The sequence below is a fragment of the Chiloscyllium plagiosum genome, chromosome 16 (assembly GCF_004010195.1).
Source record: "Chiloscyllium plagiosum isolate BGI_BamShark_2017 chromosome 16, ASM401019v2, whole genome shotgun sequence".
Lineage (NCBI taxonomy): Eukaryota > Metazoa > Chordata > Chondrichthyes > Orectolobiformes > Hemiscylliidae > Chiloscyllium > Chiloscyllium plagiosum.
The window spans coordinates 2,318,011-2,333,235 of NC_057725.1; positions in this window are offsets into that span (position 1 = coordinate 2,318,011).

Here is a 15,225-nt window from a genome sequence, read left to right on the forward strand (position 1 = left end):
AGGAGAGAGGACCTAATTGAGGTATACAAGATAATGAGAGGCATAGATAGAGTCGATAGCCAGATACTATTTCCCAGGGCAGAAATGGCTAACACGAGGGGTCATAGTTTTAAGCTGTTTGACGGAAAGTATAGAGGGGATGTCAGAGGCGGGTTCTTTACACAGAGAGTTGTGAGAGCATGGAATGCGTTGCCAGCAGCAGTTGTGGAAGCGAGGTCGTTGGGGACATTTAAGAGACTGCTGGGCATGCATATGGTCACAGAAATTTGAGGGTGCATACATGAGGATCAATGGTCGGCACAACATTGTGGGCTGAAGGGCCTGTTCTGTGCTGTACTGTTCTATGTTCTAATTGTGGACTGAATGGTAGTGTTCTGCAAAGGATCAGCTAACTAGCATATGGTCTTCCTGAATGGTGAACAACAAATACTGGAGGCAAAATTGAAATAAGTGCAAAGAAATCACCTCTTCATCTCAGAATGTTTGGGATCCTGAAGGATGGGAAGGGAGGAGGGGCAAGGGTAAGTGTTGCATTGCCCATGGTAGCATTAGGAGGGCACAATGAGGAGGAGCACTGAGGGCTGGATGTGGATGAAGAGTGGATCAAAACCACACAGAGAAAGTAGTTCCTTTGGAATTCTGAAAGGGGAAGAAAGGGGAATGTATTTATTGTAACATCATCTAGAGTCAATGGAAATGTTCAAGAATGATGCATTGGATTTGGGGCAGCATGGTGGCTCAGTGGTCAGCACAGCTGCCTCACAGCACTGGGTTCCATTCCAGCCTACGGCGACTGCACATTCTCCTCATGTCTGCGTGGGTTTCCTCCAGGTACTCTGGTTTCCTCCCACAGTCCAAAGATATGCAGGTTAGGTGGATTGGCCATGTTAAATTGACCATTGTGTCCAGGGATGTGCAGGCTAAGTGGAGAATACAGGGTTACGGGGATGGGCTTGATCTGGGTGGGATGCTGTTCAGAAGGTTGGTGTGGACTTGAAGGGATTCTATGATTATATGGAATCTGGTCAGTAGTGGGGGAATACTATTATTCTAGAGGGTTAGGGAATTGTGAGAACAGAAATGGAGAAAATGGGATAGACATGTTTGAGGGACTTATCAATGACAGTGAAGAGAAATCCTTGGTCAATGAGAAATGAAGAGATATGAAGCACCGAGGATTGGCTGTCGTATATTGAGATGCACAGAAAATTGGTTATCAGACAGGAAACATTGAGTCAGCATAAGTCAGTCTTTTTCAAAATGGCAGGCAGTAACTAGTGGGGTGCCGCAGGGATCTATATGAATAACCCATCTATTCACAATATGTGTTAATGATTTAGATAAGGGAACTAAAGGTAATACTTCAAAATGTGCCGATGACACAAAGCTGGGTGAGAGGATAAGCTGTGAGGAGGAGGCACAGGCTGAAGGAGTGGACAGGCTGAGGGAGTGGACAGGCTGAAGGAGTGGACAGGCTGAAGGAGTGGACAAATGCATGACAGATGCAACATAATGTGGATAAATTTGTTAGCAAAACTCAGAAGACAGGTTATTATTTGAATGGCAGTAAATTGAGAGAGGAGAATTGCAATGAGACCTGGCTGTCCCCGTGCACTAGGCATTGAAAGTAAGTGTGCAAATACTGCAGGCAGTTGAAGAAGGCCTTCATAGCGAGAGAATGTGAGTACAAAATACAAAGTACATAGAACAACATAGCACAGGAACAGGCCTTTCAGCTCTCCAAGTCTGTGCTGATACATTTTGTCCTTCCAAACTAAAACTGTCTTCACTTACAGGATCCATATCCATCTGTTCCCTTCCCACTCATGTATTCGTCCAGGTGCTTCTTGAATGCTGTTATCGTGTCTGCTTCCACCACCTCCTCTGGCAACGCGGTTCAGGCACTCACCAACTTTGAGTAAAAAACTTGCCTTGTGCATCTCTTTTAAACTTGCCCCCCTCCTTGCATCATGAACCTGCATCCCCTAGTAACTGACCCCTCCATTCTGGGAAAAATCCTCATAGTTTCCATCCTATCCATGCCATTTACAATCTTATAAATTTCTGTCAGGTCGCCCCTCAATTTCCTGCATTCTGCTGAAAACAAAGCCAGTCTATACAACCTTTCTTCATAACTAAAATCCCCCACACCAGGCAACATCCTGGTAAACCTTTTCTGTACCCTCTCTAAAGTATCCACATCCTTCTTGTAATATGGTGACCAGAATGGCTATAGAGTACAAAAAAAAGATGTCATGCTGCAATCATACAAAGCGTTGGTGTGGCCACATGGAATATTGTGCAGTTTTGTCTCCTTTTCTGAGGAAGGATGTTCTTGCTCTCGAGGGAGTTCAGTGAAGGTTTCTCAAATTGATTCCTGGAATGGCAGGGACTGACGTATGAGGAGAGATTGAGTCAGTTAGGATTGTATTCCCTGAAGTATAGAAGAATAGAGAGGGATCTCATAGAAACCTATTAAATTCTAACAGGACGAGACAAGTTACATGCAGGAAGGATGTTTCTGATGTTTTGGGAGTCCAGAATCACGGTTAATAGATTAAGGATAAGGGGTAAATCTTTTAGGACTGAGATGAGGAGAAATGTCTTCACCCCGAGAGTGTTGAGCCTCTGGAATTCACTATCACAGAAAGTGATCAAGGCCCAGACATTGCTTGCTTTCAAGAAGGAGGTAGTGGTGCTCTTGTGGCTAACAGGCTCGAGGAATATGGGGAGAACACAACATGACTAACCAAGGAAGGTAAGATAATATCAAATAATTTACAGAGAAACCTTCAATTCTGTAAAGACTGGTGACCAGTTAGAAGAATGGGTAGAATATATTAAAAAAAACAGAATATTGAAAAATAATGAGGGAGAATTTAGAGTATGAGACAAAGTTAGCTAGGAATACAAAATCAAGTATTAAGTGTTTCTAAAGAAATTTATGAAGGAAAGGAGCATGTAAAATGTGTGTTAACCTTCTCAGGAGTAAATACAGGGAATTCATAGTGAAAAATAAGGAAATGGTAGATGAAATGAACAAATACTTTGCAAATGCTTTCGTTGTGAATGATGCAAATAACATTCCAGAAATAACTAAGACCATAAGATCTAGGAGCAAAAGTACACCATTCAGCCCATCGAATCTGTTCCACCATTCACTGAGATCATGGCTGATCTGATAATTCCCAACTCCCCTCTCCTTCCTTTTCCCCATAACTCTTATTGATTACTGATTAGAAATCTTTCTATCTCAGACTTGAATATAGTTAATGACCCAGGTTCAACAACGGTCTGTGGTAAGGAATTCTACAGATTCACATCCCTGTGAGAGAAGAAATTGCTCCTCATCTCTATCTTAAAAGGGTGAGATCAACCCCTCTGATCCCAGACTCTCCTACAAGGGGGAAACAACCTTTCTGCATTTACTCTGTCAAGTCCCCTCCAACTTACTCAACCTCTCTTCTTTAGACACTCCCTCTAGACCTGGGATCAGCCTATATTTAGAATCCCAATTATGTGGAAGCAGGCCATTCAGCCCATTAGGTCCAAACTAACCCTCCAAAGCCCATCCTACCCACACCCATCCCTTTACTCTATCTCTGTAAAACTGCATTTCCATTAACTAATCCACTCAACCAGCATATCCCAGGACACTACGGGCAGTTTAGCACGGTCAATCCACAAAACCTGCACATCTTTGAATTGTGGGAGGAAACTGGAGCACCCGAAGGAAACCCATGCAGATACGGGGCAAATGTGCAAACTCCTGAGGACAAGGGTGGATCTGAACCCCAGTCCCTGGCACTGTGATGTAGCAGTGTTAACCACTGAACTACTGTGCCAGCCTACCTTTCCAGACTACCTCCAATTCCTTATATTTTCTTGGATAAGGGGCCCATAACTGTTCACTGTATTCAAGTTGTGGTCTGACTGGTGAATTCCACATCAAAAGGTGAAAGGGAGGGACAAACATAACACAGTTACAGTCACTGTGGATAGGACACTGAAAAAGTATTAAAACTAAAGTTGACATGTCCCCAGGTTCTGACTGATGTTACCCAGACTCTTTAAAGACATGGCTGTTGATACAGTGAATGCATGGGTTTTAATTTCATACCATTTTGTAGTTTCTGGAAAGGATCCATCAGATTGGCAAATATTGAATATGACTCCTCTATTCAAGAAAGGAAGGAGACAGAAAATACAAAGCTACAAGCCAATTAGCTAAACAGGTATCATCGGAAAATATAGAATCCATTAGTAGGAAGGCTACTAATAGAAGCACTTATAGAATCGCAACACAACCCAGAGTAGATGTAGTTTTTGTGAAAGGGAAATGGTGCCTGACTAATTTATTAGTGTTCTTGAGAAGTAACAATTTAACATGAACAAACAGAAACCTGTAAACATTGTGTATTTGGATTTTCAGAAGGCATTTGATAAGGTACACAAGGACATCATAGTTAAGGAGGCAAAGAGAAAACTAATGGTCTGAGGAGTAACATATTAGCATGGATAGATGATTAGTTGATAATTAGCCCTAAAAATGTTGTTTTGAGTTGTCAAGATGTAATGGACAAAGTGCCACAAGAATCATTGCTGATGTTTCAACTGCTTATAATCTTTACCAAGGAGTTTGGATAAAGGTACTGATGTGTGGTTGCTATATTTGCTATTGACAAAGAGATAGATGAAAGGATAATGGTCAATTTGTCATAACCCCAAAGCACTGCTGTCTCATTTGAGGGACACAACTGGTGGTGGCTTAGAGTCACAAACTCAGGCAAGGGACAATGTGGGTCAGTGTAGCAACTGAGCCTTGGTTAGGGCCATTTCTCTGTGTCAGAAAACAATTACTGAGCCAATAGAGCTAACTGACCTGAAAGGTGGAAGAGTAAATTATGAAGAACACACAAGGAGTTTAGAAAGTGATATAGATAAGATAGATTACTGGGCTAAAATTTGGTAGTTGCAGGATAATGAGAGAACATTCCTGATGTTCTGAATCGTCGATTCTCTTGCTCCTCAGATGCTGCCTGACCTGCTATGCTTTTCCAGTGCCACACTTTTCAACTCTGATCTCCAGCATCTTCAGTCCTCACTTTCCACTAGTTGCAGGATAATGCAGCAAAATATGCATTTGTCCACTTTGGCAGGAATAATGGAAAAAAAGTAGCATATTATGTGAATGGAAATAGATTGCACGACATTGCAGTGTAAAGAGACCTGGCTGATCCGGTACATGAATCTCAAAAGATCAGCATACAAGTACAGCAAGTTATTACAAAGGCAAGTAAAATGTTATTGTTTTTTAGAAGGAAATGGCATTTAAAGTGCAGAAATTAAATTACAATTATGCACAGCATTTGTGTGACCACCTCTGGAGTACAATGTATATAGTTCAAAGTTTGTACGAAGATTTGTAGCTCGGGTGCTCGTTGTTGTGGTTCTGTTTGCCGAGCTGGAAGTTTTTGTTGCAAACGTTTCGTCCCCTGGCTAGGCGACATCATCGGAGGGGAGTTGAAGTGTTCAGCCATGGGAGCTGAATACTTCCATCTTGGGAAACTCCTTCTCCCGCTCCACCAAGGACATGCAGGTCCTGGGCCTCCTCCACCTCCAAATCCCAACCACCTGATGCCTGGTGGAAGAACACCTCATCTTCCGCCTTGGGACCCTGCAGCCACATGGGATTTACACGCATTTCACCAGTTTCCTCATTTCCCCTCCGCTCACCTTATCCCAGTCCCAAGCTTCCAACTCGGCACCAACCTCTTGACCTGTGCATTGCCTTCCTCATCTATCCACTCCGCCATCCTCTCCGACCTATCACCTTCTCCCCCATCTTCATCTAACTATTGCATTCTCAGCTACCTTCTCCCCAACCCCACTCCCCTCCCATTTATCTCTCAGCATCCCCACTCCCCCCACCCCCCATCCCTCACTCGGCCCACAAGCCTCATTCCTGATGAAGAGCTTTTGTCGGACATGTCAATTTTCCTGCTGCTCAGATGCTGCCTGACCTGCTGTGCTTTTCCAGCACCACACTCTCAACTCTGATCTCCAACATCTGCAGTCCTCACTTCCTCCATAGAGATTAGGAGAATTTGCTTTTCCCACAGAGGATTGTTAGTCTGTAGCATTCTCTTTCCCAGAAAGCAATGGAGGCAGAGTCATTGAACATTTGCAAATCTGAGTATGATAGAGTTTTGATTGTCAAGGGATTGAAGGTAGACAGGAAACATTGTTGAGGTCACAGTCAGGTCAACCATGATTTTATTGAATGACGGAGCAGGAATGATTCGGAGAGGCCGGTGTTGGACTGGGGTGCACAAAGTTAAAAAATCACACAACATCAGGTTATAGTCCAACAGGTTTAATTGGAAGCACTAGCTTTCGGAGCGCTGCTCCTTATCCACCTGATGAAGGAGCGGCGCTCTGAAAGCTAGTGTGCTTCCAACTAAACCTGTTGGACTATAACCTGGTGTTGTGCAATTTTTTAACTTGGAGCAGGAATGAAGGGTGAATAGTCTCCCCTTGCTTCTAATTAATATATCCATAAGCTTTAGAATTAGCTTGTTATCTTGTGATTCATCAATTTGGTTCACTAATGTTCTTTGGGAAATCAAAAGAAAAGAATAAAGACCTCATCTTTTAATTTGACCTTTACAGCCTGCTAGACTCAATGTTGGGTTCAACAATTTGATCAGATTTGTTTCGTTCAGCCAGCTGAAGCAGGTATTGATACTGTTATTCTCTGCAGACTATTCTGTCATAGACCCTCACCTTTTCATTCTCCCCATCAACCTTTCTCTCCTTCTGTATCCACTTAAAACCTGTTACACCTGTAACATTCTGTGACATTTTAAGGTTATTGACCTAAAATATTAACAGCTTCCCTCTCCAGAAATGCATGTTGAGATTTTCTAGGTTTTTCTGATTTCACTTCAGAATACTTTTAAGTTCAGACAGTGGAAAACTAATTACAGTTCCTGCCCTTGATCACTGCTCCCTGCTGCAAAATGCTTATGGGCCAAAGGCAGCTGAAGGAAAGGCTGCCTTCAACTGTGGTGGTCTCATCATGAAACAGTTGTCCAAAAAAACACTCTCTAGACTTTACCATGAAGAACAACAACAATCTGATTTATCACCATGTACAGAAACAAATCCCAGCACTCCAGGACTGGTGAAGAAAATAAAATTGGAAATTGAAATGAAAGTGAAATATTCAGCTAAATTAAGTTTAGGTCTAGACTCCACACTGTAACAGAATGAAAAAAAATCTTGCAGCAATTAGATGATAAACCCTCAATCAGCAGCAGGAAACAGTTAACAGAAGAAAATGTGATGCCGTCATACAAAAGTTCCTGTGAAGCCTTTATTGAGTTGTTGCAGTCCTGAGGTTTTCCCACACACCATCAGATTACAATTCAATAACGAGGAAGAATAAAGACTTAGAAATACAAAGGTCCAATAGAGTTGGAAAGCGGTACTTTCTAAGGATTATTAAGGACCAAATATCACCTTTACCAGTTAATTATCACCTCTTTTAAAGCTATTTGCAGGTCAACAATACTTAAAGGTATATAAGGAGTTTCTGTACAGTTGTGGAGATAGAAAGCCAGTGATAAATGCAGCAGGAGTGAGGTAACCTGAGAGAAGTGATAAATAGGCAAACTTGAACCACTGGCCTGGAGGACTGTGCCTAATGCTTATGTGTTTCAAGGCTATCTCTATCCCTTTATTGTTTGACAAGCTAACTTATACTATCTTCTCTTCTCTCGTTTTTAATTTGGGTTCTTGCATATCTGCTGGACCAATATTCTGATTTCATGACCATTAACCTATTAGACTCACCCTGGGCTGGTAAGAATGACAAGAAATTTTAACTCTTGCTTTTGCATAATGGTACTAAATAATTAGATGCAAAGGAAAATTCCAAATTGACTGCATTTAAATCTCTCTCAAAGCTTCATCACAAAGATTTAAAGGGAGCAACTGATTGCAAATTAACCACAAAGTTTTCTGTAACTGGCATTTTTGAACTGCAAATGAATATCACAACAAACTAAATTATATTCAAGAGAATATATTTTCTAGAATTGTTTGAACTGCAAATGAATATCACAACAAACTAAAATATATTCAAGAGAATATATGTTCTAGAACTGTTCAATAAAACATGATTTCAGTGGTATGATAAGATTTGAATAGCAAAACCTTGATTTAAAATAATTAGTATTCTAAAAATACAAATTTGGCAGTCACCCTAAGACATATCTGTACAGGGTGTAGGTTTGCTCACTGAGCTGTAGGTCTGATATCCAGACGTTACCTGGCTAGGTAACATCATCAGTGGTGACCTCCAAGTGAAGCGAAGCTGTTGAATCCTGCTTTCTATTTATATGTTTGTCCTGGATGGGGTTCCTGGGGTTTGTGGTGATGTCATTTCCTGTTCGTGACATCACCCAGATGGTGGTGTGAATGTGGAACTCACTGCCTGTAAGGGTGGCAGAGGCAGAAACTGTCATCACATTGAAGAAGTGTTTCAATGTGCATTTTTGATGCCAAGGTACACAAGGCCATGGGCCGATTAGAATAGAGTGGGATTACAAAAGCTAGGAGGTTGGTTTTGACCAGGACAGACATGAATGGCCAAAATGCCTTTTTTTGTGCTATAGACCCTCTATGACTCTGTTACATCATTGATAATGCCAAATATAAACTAGCATTCAATCAAACATGTTTGTGAAGTTCCTGTAATGAGGCTAGTTGTTGTGGTAGTAAAGAACGTAACTTGAAAAATCTAATGTTTGGCTCTTCTTATCTCGGCCGTTGTAACCAATGTATAAATGGGATACAATTGCCCTCATTAATTTGGGCTGAGGGGCTGGAGCAGGAAATCAACCAAGCTGCTTGTTTCATATTGATAATTCTCACTGACGTGAGCGACATGGGTTTTCAGGCTCCTAGAGATGGACTGGGATTTGGGGCAGCTGGCAAAATGACAGCAGAGGGCATTGCAATATGGAATCAATAATTTGCTACCTTTTTCACAATCTTCCAAAGATGCAAAATGAAAATAAAAGTCAGCTTATACATTAAGGCCTCCAAGAGTCATAGGGTGAAGAAGTATACAATCAGTGAATCTGATTAATATGATGTGACTCCAGAACAACGACCTTGACTAACTTGGACAACCAGTCCTGAGTTTGTATCCACTAATTGCTACAGAATTAGTTTCAAAGAACAAAAAGCTAGAAAATCCAGTATCCCTGTCACCATTTCAACTTTTTGATGTGCTCAGATCATGGCTTATCAGCACAGTGAAGTGTATTGAATCCGTCAACACATCTTTCACATCAATGGTACTATACATAATTTAATATGACATTACAGTATCAAATTCATACAGGACTATTACTTTGCTAGATGCCCTCATAAATCTGAAACACTTGCATACCTCAGCTATTGTACACGAAAAAAAGTCAGGTTAGAGTATCGCTGATGCTGGTGGAAATGTGAATCCTGCGTAAATGTTAACAATAAAGAGGATTTTGGATTCTTTCAAAAGATGTAAGGTTCGCATGAAAGCTTCATTATGAAGAGCACATCTTTCAAACTGTCCAACAACAAGTTAGTTGTAAAAGTTGTGACAGACTCACATTTCTTCTGTCATCTGTGAGACTATGAATTGACTGCTGGCTGTGTGCAGAAATATTAGGCTGGAAGCATTGCCCCTTTAAATAATAAAGTTAGCCACAGAGAGGTGTCACCAGCCAGCCTTATGGCAGGCTGACAGAATGGGGTAGTAGGAGGCACAAATTAAGTCCAGAGGGAGTAATAAAACTATACAATGTGCTGTGTCCCATATGGCTTAATTTCTGAAGACACCATTCCTTCCTTCCCCCTCCTCCTTAACAGAAAGCAACAGGAAGGATGTGTGGTATCATACATATCTTCTTCTTTCCTGTTAGAAATGCTACAAGGTACAGTTAGTGGTTTGAATGATATGTCAGGATGAGGATTACAGATAATTTAATAATGCTTTAAAACTGGATTGCACATACCAAATTATAACTAAAGGGAAGAGGTAAGTTGGGTCAATTTACTTGAAATATTTCATGATTGTGGGGCACATTAAACAGATCACAATCAATGGAAAAACTCTCCTCATTAAAATTGCAGGAATGGGTTTAGTAATTCTACTAAAGACAACGCTTGTCCTTATTTAGCTGATATTTTTCCACTCATACGAATTTCTCCGGATGGAGTGCTACCCAGGTGAATCTGTCCCCAGGCTAAAGCATGTTACCACTGATAGATTTGATAGCTGAGTACTGGAAGTGCTCGTTTAATTAATGTGGTTTCGCCATAATTCTAGCAGATGAGAAACTTAACAAACAATCAATGTCTTTTTCAATATATAATTTCAGTTACATCACACTGTAAACTTTTGCTTACAATCTTATACTCCACAACCACCTGATGAAGGAGTGGCGCTCCGAAAGCTAGTGCTTCCAATTAAACCCATTGGACTACAACCTGGTATTGTGTGATTTTTAACTTTGTATACTCCAGTCCAACGCCAGCATCTCCTAATCATCACCATAACACAGTTTCCACTTTACTCCAAAATGGCCCTGCAATAACTTGGTTCTTACTCATTTTCCAACAGCTGAGAGGGTGAATTGCACACCAAACCTCAACATTGCTGGGTACATTTCTGTTTGTGCAGCTCATATTCACTGTTGCCTGCCTCAATTAAGGCTGGATAAATTCTTAAAAACTCAGCATCAGCAGAGAGAAAGAGAGTTAATGTTTCAAGTCTAGCATGACTCTTCTTCAAAAATCCGTGACAAGACAGAAATCAGCTGGCAGCAAAACTCAGGGTCCACAGGGCGACTGCTCTGGTGGCTCAGCCATATGCCTGGGAAATTTGGGTAACATATGCACATCACATGATGAAAATGAATTACTTTCACCTAAGTTGCCCGGAGATGGCTAATGATGATCAGATGGCAAAGCACTGAAAAAGAGATTCTTAAATAAGCTAACATGCCAGGATTGATGCTATGATCACATGAAGACATAATTATGAAGTTCAGATTGCGTGTTTCAAATGTCTGATCAATGAATTGTGAACAGGGTCTCAATGGTCCATATTTTTATATATTCATTTAATGTTTACATCACTGGCTGGGCCAGCATTTATTGGCCATCCCCTAACTGGCCTTGAGAAAATGGTGGTGGCTGCAGTTATTAAGGTGTAGGGACCCCAGTGTTGTTAGGAAGGGAATTCTGAAATATTGCCAGTGACAGTGAAGGAACAGGGATAGAATTCCAAATCAGGATGGTATGTGGTTTGGAAGGGAATTTTTGAGGTTCCTGTGCATCTGTTGTTCTTGCCCTTCTAGGTGGAAGTGGTCATGGACTTGGAAGATACTGTCAAAGGAGCCTGAGTGAGCTAATGCATTGTATCATGTTGCTGGTACACACTGCAGCTACTACGTGTTAGTGGTTAAGGCAGTGAATGTAGGAGGTGGTTGATGTAGTGCCAATCAAGTGGGCTGCTTTGACCTCAATGATGCTAAACAGCTTGAGTGTAGTTGGAGCTGCATTCATCCAGGGAAGAGGGGAGTATTCCATTACATGCCTGATGTGTGTTTGTAGATGGTGGACATGATTTGGGGAGACAAGGGGTGAATTATTTGTCAGTGGATTCCTAGAGTCTGACCTGCTTTTGCAGTCACAGTTATTTATATTTATGTAGAATCATCGAATCACACAGTACAGAAAATGCCCGTATCCAGAATCTGGTTTCCAGCATCTGCAGCCATTGTTTTTACCTCGTAGACTCATGAAGTCTGAACCAACAAAAGCTATTATAAATCTACCTTCGTCCCAGTGTTGGATAGCCTTGGATGCTATGAATGAGATTAGTTCAATGCTATGCCCTAGTATGTTGATGGGGCTGGCAGGGGAAGTGAATTAGGGTTCAGTAATGGGAATTCCATTCAATGTTTCGGGACAACGGTTACATCCTCTCTTGTTGGTAATAGTCATTAACTAGTATTTGTGTTTTGTGAATGTTACAAGCCATTTATCAGTCAAAGCCAGGTGTTGTCCAGGTTCTGTTGCATTTGGACTGGGACTGCTTCAAGATCTGAGGAGTTGCAAATGGTGTCGAATTTTACATAATCGTCAGGCAATGTCCCCACCTCTGACCACACTTATCATACTTTATCAGGGAGAAGGTTATCCTTTTCAATTGCTGCTGATAGACCATTAAACGTAGGAAACATAAGCCATTCAGACCATTAAGTCTGCTCTGCTACTCAATGAGTTCATGGCTGGGGTGATAATCTGCAACTCTATTTTCCTGCCTTTTCCTCCAGACCATTTATTTCATAACAGATTAAGAATCTGTCTATCTTAACTTTAATTATATTTTTCCAAAATTTAAAGATATTTTGAAGATTACTGTCAGTCCATTGTGGGCGGCACAGTGGTTAGCACTGCTGCCTCACAGCGCCAGAGACCCGGGTTCAATTCCCGCCTCAGGCGACTGACTGTGTGGAGTTTGCACGTTCTCCCCGTGTCTGCGTGGGTTTCCTCCGGGTGCTCCGGTTTCCTCCCACAGTCCAAAGGTCAGGTGAATTGGCCATACTAAATTGCCCGTAGTGTTAGGTAAGGGGTAAATGTAGGAGTATGGGTGGGTTGCGCTTCGGCGGGTCGGTGTGGACTTGTTGGGCCGAAGGGCCTGTTTCCACACTGTAATGTAATCTAATCCATCCACTATCTCTGTAGTTACTTCCCTTAATATCCTTATATGCAACCCATCAGACCCAGGGGATTTATCCACTTTAGATCTGTTTCCTTAGTACTTTTGAATTTATTTCCTCTCCTGCTTTTGGTCCGAGCTTATTTTGTATTTTTGGAATACTGTTAGTGTCTTCTCCTGTGAAGACTGATGTAAAATATTTATTCAACTCCTGATTCCCAGTTATTATTTCCCCATGAAGTGGTTGAGGTAGGTACACTAACAGTTTTTAAAAGGCATTTGGACAAATACATGGATAGGAAATGTTTAGAAAGATGTGGGCTAAGTGCAGGGAAATGGGGTTAACGTGGATGGACATTTTGGTCGGCATGGACCAGTTTGGGCCAAAGGGCCTGTCTCTATGCTATAGAACTCTATGACTCTATGAATCTCATTCACTAAGGGGCCTATGTTTACTTTTGCCTCACTCTTCCTTTTTAAACACTTAAAGAAATTATAGCTGTACATTTTGATATTACTTGCTAGTTTTCACTTGAAATTTATTTTATTTATCTTCTTTTGGTCACCTTTTGTTGGTTTTTAAAACTTTCACAATCGTCGAGCTATTCGTCTTTGCCATGTTGAATGTTTTTTCTTTGAATTTGATACTATGCTTAATTTCCTTAGTTAACAATGGTCGGTTTATCTCCTTTATAGAATCCGTTGTTTTGCTAGGATATATTTGTGTTGTGAGTCATGGTGGCACTATCAATAATCTGTGCATCATTTTGCTGATTATTGAGAATAATTTGATAGTGCAGTAATTAACTGGTGTCAGGACTCACTGACGTAGAAATCAAACCCTATTATTCCTGGAATTGTCACAACTGAGAAAATTTGATTCAATATCAAACTGCTCAATTTTACCAAACTTGTTGAATTCAGAATAAAGGAATGTATGCACCAGAGTGTTATCATTAATTTTAAAAAAAGGAACTTATTTATTGTAATCAAACATTTTTTTAACCAATGGCAAGAAATAAATTTGAATTGCTAACCTTCAAGTTAAGCTCTACCTCTTGTTTTAAAATTTCCAAACATACAAATAGATACACAAATAAACAAGAGAAGGACATTAAAGCAGGATGGGGAAAGGGAAAAAAAACTCAGAGAAGTGGTTTGGACAAGGTGAAGAGCCGAGGTCTTTTCCCCAGTACGGGGGAGTCCAAAACTAGAGGGCAGAGGTTTAAAGTGAGAGGGGAAATATTTAAAAGGGACCTACAGTGCAACTTTTTCACGCATATGGTGGTGCATATATGAAATGAGCTGCCAGATAGTGGAGACTGGTTCAATTCCAGCATTTAAAAGGCAAGTGGATGGGTACATGAATAGGAAGGGTTCAGAGGGATATGGGCCAAATGGTGGAGAATGGGATTAGGTCAGGTTGGGATATCTGGTCAGCGTGGATGAGTTGGACCGAAGGGTCTGTTTCCATACTGTATATCTCTAAGACTTTATAAGGTGGTACCTGTACTTATTAAACATCTAGCACTTCTTACTTTGAAGGTCTGTTGAGGAAGCCTCATTCATGAAACCATGATGTCCAACTTTGTGTTCAATGTATGCACACTCATTCCAAACAAAAACTGGAATCATCAATCTAAAAACTGGCTGTCTGATAATGAAAGATAAATAAACATGCTGTCTTTTTCAATCATCATTCTAAAGAATGTTCAACTGAACCACTAACAATGAATTTACACTTGGGGCTGCACTTGTAATTCTTCCATAGCTTTTTTAGATTAAATATTTTCATTGAATTGTACAGTCATACAGACCTACAGAAATAGACCTTTTGGCCCATTATTCCTCAGCCAGTCACAACAACCACTTTTGAATCATTAGTTCATGGGACGACAGCATCACTGGCTCGGTCAGCATTTATTGCCCATCCCTAATTGTCCAGAAGACAGTTGAGAGTCAACCACATTGCTGTGGGGCTGGAGGATAGACCAGGTAAGGATGGCAGTTTCCTTCCCTAAAGGGCACTAGTGAACCAGATGGGTTATTCTGACAATCGACACATAGTCATCATTAGACTCTTAATTCCATATTTTTAAAATGAATTTCAAATTTCACCATCTGCCATGGCAGGATTCAAACCTGGGTCACCAGAATATTAGGAGAAAGTGAGGACTGCAGATGCTGGAGATCAGAGCTTAAAAATGTGTTGCTGGAAAAGCGCAGCAGGTCAGGCAGCATCAAAGGAGCAGGAGAATCGACGTTTCGGGCATAAGCCCTTCTTCAGGGTTTATGCCCGAAACGTCAATTCACCAGAATATTACCTGGATTGCCTGCGCTTTGTTTATTTTTTCTATTTTCATTTATTTTAACTAGTCTGATCTCTGCCATGTTTTAATAGATGTAATTATCATAATTACAGATTTTTTAAAGTCTTGGGC